Source organism: Echinops telfairi, unplaced genomic scaffold (genome assembly GCF_000313985.2).
Source record: "Echinops telfairi isolate 266 unplaced genomic scaffold, ASM31398v2 ScPeMD7_5592;HRSCAF=6446, whole genome shotgun sequence".
Classification (NCBI taxonomy): Eukaryota; Metazoa; Chordata; class Mammalia; order Afrosoricida; family Tenrecidae; genus Echinops; species Echinops telfairi.
In genome coordinates, this window is record NW_022109491.1 from 15,093,244 (window position 1) to 15,099,114 (window position 5,871).

Genomic DNA, 5,871 nt, shown 5'->3' on the forward strand with positions numbered 1-5,871 from the left:
ACACACATATGTGTATAAGAAGGAGATTCAGATACAAGAGGAATTGAACATTGAGAAAACATCCCAGCCCATTCTAGTCCAAATCATATTAGCCCATATGTCTGATACCAATCTATAAAGTCCTCTTCAGACTCATGAAACACATGCAATGAAGCCGAATTCAGGACGATCACAAGCCAGTGGGTAGAAAGTCTTTGGGTCCAGTGGCGTTATAATCATCTCAGCTCTGGCAGGGGTCTCTCTGTGGCTTCTCTGGCTTCCAAGGTCTGGTTGCGCCCATGTGGCTTGTCTTCTGCAATGTCTCCCAGGGAGTAGCAGACAGCGAGAGGTGCCTTCTGCCTCCCAAGAGGAAGTACCAGATTTCCCAGAATTCTCAGAAGGCCATGCCCACACAGACGTCTCATTAGCTATCTCCAGATTGACAGCCTAGACTCCACCCCGACATTCTTAATCCTTAAATTGACACCAGATTAGGTGACGACCACAAGTCCCTTGGACCGGCTTTTCCTCCTCTGCAGTTTTTGCAACATGCTGCAGATAGACCTGCTCAGACGGGGATGGAGGAAACACCTGGGCGACAGTACCCTCTCTCAGGAGCTCAGGGGAAGGGTCCCTCTGGTCTCAATCGTGCTCCTCCTGAGTAATTGCCTCGTTTGTCTCTTTGTGGAATCTGGAGTCCTGTGGCTACTCATCATGTCCTTGTCACCTTGCCTGCCAGGGGCGTGAGCCACTGCTGACCATAAAAGCCTCTTTAGCATTGTCCCCTTAGGCTAATGTCATCCTAGAGGCCTTGCTTCCACTGCTCTATTTTCTCCGATTCCTCCAACTTTTCACTCTATCCTCAGGTTACATTTTGTGCTCTTGCAATGAATTCCCTTCGAAACCTTTGTGCTTGACGTATCATAAACATCACTGAAGTTTGGGCCCCAAAAGACGGATGACCTGCACACGCGTGCCATCTAGTGGTAGCTAAGAGAACTGCAAGGACAGACACCTCCCTGGTTTCGGGCTTGTTTCTTTCCAGAGGTTGGAAAACCAGGGCCGATCTCTGCGTTTTGTTGGAGAATTGCCACTGTCGGATACTAATGAGAGTCCAGGTAGGACTAAGGAGCAAGTGATTCAGTGTCTGGAATCCAAGATTATTGACTAGGCTGAGAAAAAGAAGCCAAAAAAGTAGTCACCGAACTGCAACCTAGTAAGGAAAGACCGAGCAGGAGGGGAGTCCTTGAAAAGGGTTAGGAAAAAGGAAACCGTTCAGGTCAAGGGTCACCTGAAAGACGCCTCCCGAGGGGGGCTGATGGTCGAGGGTCCAGCCGTTCTTTTTCAACATCCGCATCAATCCGACAAAGAAGTTTCGAGATGATGGTATGCTTCGTTTGGTGCGGGCCCAAGCCGGGGCCCAGAGGTGCTGGGCACACTGTGCATTGCAAGTCCAGATTGGGCCCCTGGCCCGGCCTCACTCCCCAGCACCACCGCCCCGAACCGCGGGTGGCCATGGCTCCTGTGGGCTCCCATTTTGCACACAAGTTTTCAAAATAAAATTAGCTCATCACACAAACACACACTCACAATCCTGAATCCAGCAGGTTGGTGAAGAATGATTATTACTTGCTGCTTTTGCATCTGGCCCCTGGCACACCCCCCAAGAAGCCAGGGTGGAGGAAGAGGTGAGGAAGCTCTGACTTCATTTACCTTCCCTGGATGGCGGTTCACAGCGATAAGGGGTGATGTCAGATGCCAATCACTGGGGCTGAGGCGGCCCAAGCCTGGGGCAGAGAAAGTGAGTTCTTGGCAGTGAGAGGATTTTTCCCCCCTCCTATCTCACTTACTTGGACCCTAACAAACTGGGATGACCTTGAGAAGCACGGGAATTCTGGACCAGCTCATTGTGCTCATTAGGATCAAGAGGCAATTGTGTGAACAGGACCAGGGATGCTATTGGTTTAAGATCAGGAAAGGTGGACAACGAAGTTGTATCCTCTCATCATACTTCTTCAGTCTCAGTGCTGAGCAAACTATCCGCGAGGCTGGCTTATGTGAAGAAGAATGTGGCAGCAGGGTAAGAGGAGGGCTTATTAACAATCCGATATGTAGATGACACAACCTTGCTTGCTGAAAACACGGAGGACTTGAAGCATTGCTGACGAAGATCAAATATTGTAGCCTGCATACAGATTAAAATTCAATGCCTAGAAGACCAAAATCCTCACAACTGGATCAATAGGAAACATCATGATAAATGGAGAAAAGGTTGAAGTTGTCAAGGATTTTGTCCTGCTTGGATCCACAATCAAGGCTCATGGAAACAGCAGTCAAGAGATCAAAAGACAGGTTGCATTAGGTAATTAGGTAAAGACCTCTTTAGAGTATCGAAAATCAAGGATGTTACTTTGAGGACTCAGGGGCACCTGACCCAAGCCATGGTATTTTCCATCGCCTCATATGCATGTGAAAATTGGACACTGAATAAAGCAGACCGAAGAAGCATCTATGCATTTGAATTGTGGTGCTAGAGAGGAAGATTGAAAGTACCATGGACTGCTAAAAGGACAAACAGATCTGTCTTGGAAGTACGGCCAGAGTGCTCCTTAGAGGCAAGGATGGTGAGACTTCGTCTGACATACTTTGGACATGCTGTCAGGAGAGACCAGTCCCTGGAGAAGGACATCATGAGTGGTCAAGTAGAAGGGCAGCAAGGGAGAGGAAGGCCCTCCAGGAGATGGACTGGCACCAGGGCAGCGACAATGGGCCCAAGCACAGGAACAGTTGCCAGGAGGGCCCAGACTGAGCAGTGTTGGGTTGGGTTGTCAGAACAGACTCGCAGGCCCCTGGCAACAGCAACCACAACCTCACAAAGCCCCAGCGATAAGGGACATCTCTGAGTTCTTGGACGAAATCCCTTGTTCTTGCTGCCTCAGGCCCTTTTGGTCCGCTCTTCCTGGACCACATGGCCCCTGACAGATTCCTCTCTTCCTCATCATTTAGGACTCAGGACAGCTTCAGCAAGGCTTCCAACAGTGTGATTAATGTCTGTCATCCCTAGGAATCGTCAACTCTGTAAGGATATCTGCCCCCTTCAACACCACTGTGTACCCCCCCCAACCCCCAGCATAATGCCTGCTGGCCCTGCCAACACCTTCATGAAGCCTGTTCGAATGGCCTTAACCTAAGGCCCAAACTGAGGAGACTAAAGCCACAGGACGTGGGCAGGCTGGCACAAGGATCAGGACTATTGCCAGCTTTCCCTATACTATCAGCTGCCTGATCGGGGAAGGTCAACTCTTCCTCCTCAAAGACATTGTCCTCCAAGGGAAGACCAGCCATGCTAGGGCTGGGGCAGAAGTCAGTGGAAACCCTTGTTCCTTCGGAAAGCCTGCAGAAGAGGGCTTCTCCTTGAGAGCCGAAGCCACGGCCTTTTGGAAGTCCTAGCATCGAGTGGATCCCCTCTGTGCAAAGACACCAGGACCCCTCGGTGAAGATCAGTATGGATTACACCTCCCCGTAAAGCTAAAATAAAAATCCTCACACCTGGACCAATAAGCAATATGATAAATATTGCTTATTTGGTATTGTCTGGATTTCGCTAGACTTGGGTCCACAGTCCTGGGCCATAGAAGTAGTTGTTAAGAAATCAAGTGACAGTTTGTATTGTGTAGATCTGCTGCACAAGACCTATTTAAAGTGTTAAAGAGCAAGGATGTCACACGGAGGTTTTAAGGACACCCAACCCAAGCCATGGTATTTTCCGTCGCCTCATATACCCATCAAAGCTGACCATGCACAAAGGAGACTTAAGAATTGATTAATTTAAACAAATCGGTGGGAGAAGTACAGCCACAATGCACCTGGGAAGCAAGGATGGCACGACTTTGTCTCACATCCTTTGGGCGCTGTTATCAGGAGGGACCAGTGGTAGGTGAAGTGGAAAACCCACTGAGGTCAGTAGATTCTGACTCAAGGGGACCATGTAGAGCAGAGTTGAATGCCCCCTGGGGGGTTCCCAAGGCGCACATCTTTGGAAGCAGTTACCTCTTTCTCCCCCAGAGAGTTAGCAGCCGAGTGCTTTAGCCGCTCAGCCACAAGGTCTCCTCTGGGAGAGGGTCAGCACAAAAGAGGAGCACCATCCACGAGATGGATCGGCACAGTGGCTGCATCAGCCGGCTCAAACGTAGGAACGATTGTGAAGGGAGCGCCGGGCCGGGCCGTGTATCCTTCTGCTTACAAAGGGTAGAGTTGGAATGAGTTGGAGTGACGGGATGCCACGTACCGACATGTGCAAAAAAAGGAAGGAGGTGCCCTGGTGGCACGGCGGTGAAAGCACTCCACTACGTAGTATCTCAGAGGCCAGTGGTTCAAAGGCATCCGCTGCTCCTCAGGAGAACGATGTGGCTGGCAGGCTGCATTAACAAAGACCACGGTCTTCAAAGCCCCATGGGCAGTTCTCAGTTCCTATTGGGTTCTAGTCTGTTCGGGTCGCTATAAAGTGCAATCGACTAGACCGAAATCAAACCCAACAATCCTAGAAACGTTCCCTAAGGTCTCCTCAGCTGTCGATCTCCGGAAGCAGACCACCTTGCCGCTTTCTCCCTCGGAGGGAACGGTAGATCTTGCTACAAGCAGCCCAACAGCCAGGGCATTATTAAGTCACACCAGGGCTCCTGATCGGCTGCCCCAAACCAAAAAACCAAACTCACTTCCAGGGCCGCTGGATTCTGCCCCAGAGTGACCCGATCTAGGATTTCTGAGGCTGTCAACATTTCCGTGAGCCGGAAGCCTCATCTCTCTCCCACTGAGCGGCTGGTGGATTTGAACCTCCAACCTTGAGGGCAGCAGTCCAATGCTTACCCTGCGGCCTCACCGGAGCCTGTTAGCCGACTAGACATTAATAAATGTGAAGCAACTTTTTCTTTGTATTTACAAAGCTTCCGATGGGCAGCAAGAAGCGGACCCTTGTTTCTCATTTGTCCACCGAGAGTTGAAACGCGAAGGCGTCTAAATACCACAGGCTAGAAGGGACATTTTACCCGCTGCGGGGCGCGGAACCAGAGGTGAGCGTGTAAATGCCCTCGCGCAGCGCCACCTAGTGGGAGAGAAGCCGGGTGCAAGGCCGCCGTCCACGCCTCCTCGCCAGTTCCCGCCCCACCGCGACCTCCGACTCGGGACCCAGAGAGCGCCCCCTCCCGCCCATGATACTACATTTCCCGAAAGGCCCCGCGGCGACTTCCGGTCCCGCGCAAATCCGCTGGCTGAGCCTCACAGCCCACTACCCCTCCTCGGCCGTCAGGGAGGTTTTAACCTAGTGTCCCCGCGCTCCAGCTTGTCACGACCCCCCCACCCCCAGACATCTTAATCGCCCGCACCGCCCCAAGGGATCCACGAGGGAGAAATGAAGAGCCTCTGGGAAATGTAGTTGCCAAAGAGATTTCTGGGAAACAGAGTCCCCCAGCACGAGGCGGCGAATTAGAGCCCCGCTTATCACGTGGCTTGCGTAACCAGCTGTTGTATTTGCGACAGTCCGAGCGTCTGCGGGGAAGGGCCTTAGCGTAGCGCCACCGCCTGCACCCGCCTAGCTGCACCAGCGCTGGCCCTCTTAGCTAAGCATCGCACTAACTGCTTGCAACATCGCACATGCTTACCCCACGCTGTCCGCGCCGAGGCTCAAACCCACCAGCAGCTGCGCAGGAGAGCGGAGCCTGCCGGTTCCAGGAAAGGTGTAAAGCCTGGGAACCCTAGTCAGAATCCATTGATGGCGTAGGGTTTAAACTCGCCATGGCTCTTCTTGATTTGGGATAGCTTGCCCTTTCCTGGCATCCCAGGCCTCACTCTCCGAGCTCGTCAGCTACCCAGGGCCTCCGCAACAGACAGACAGGC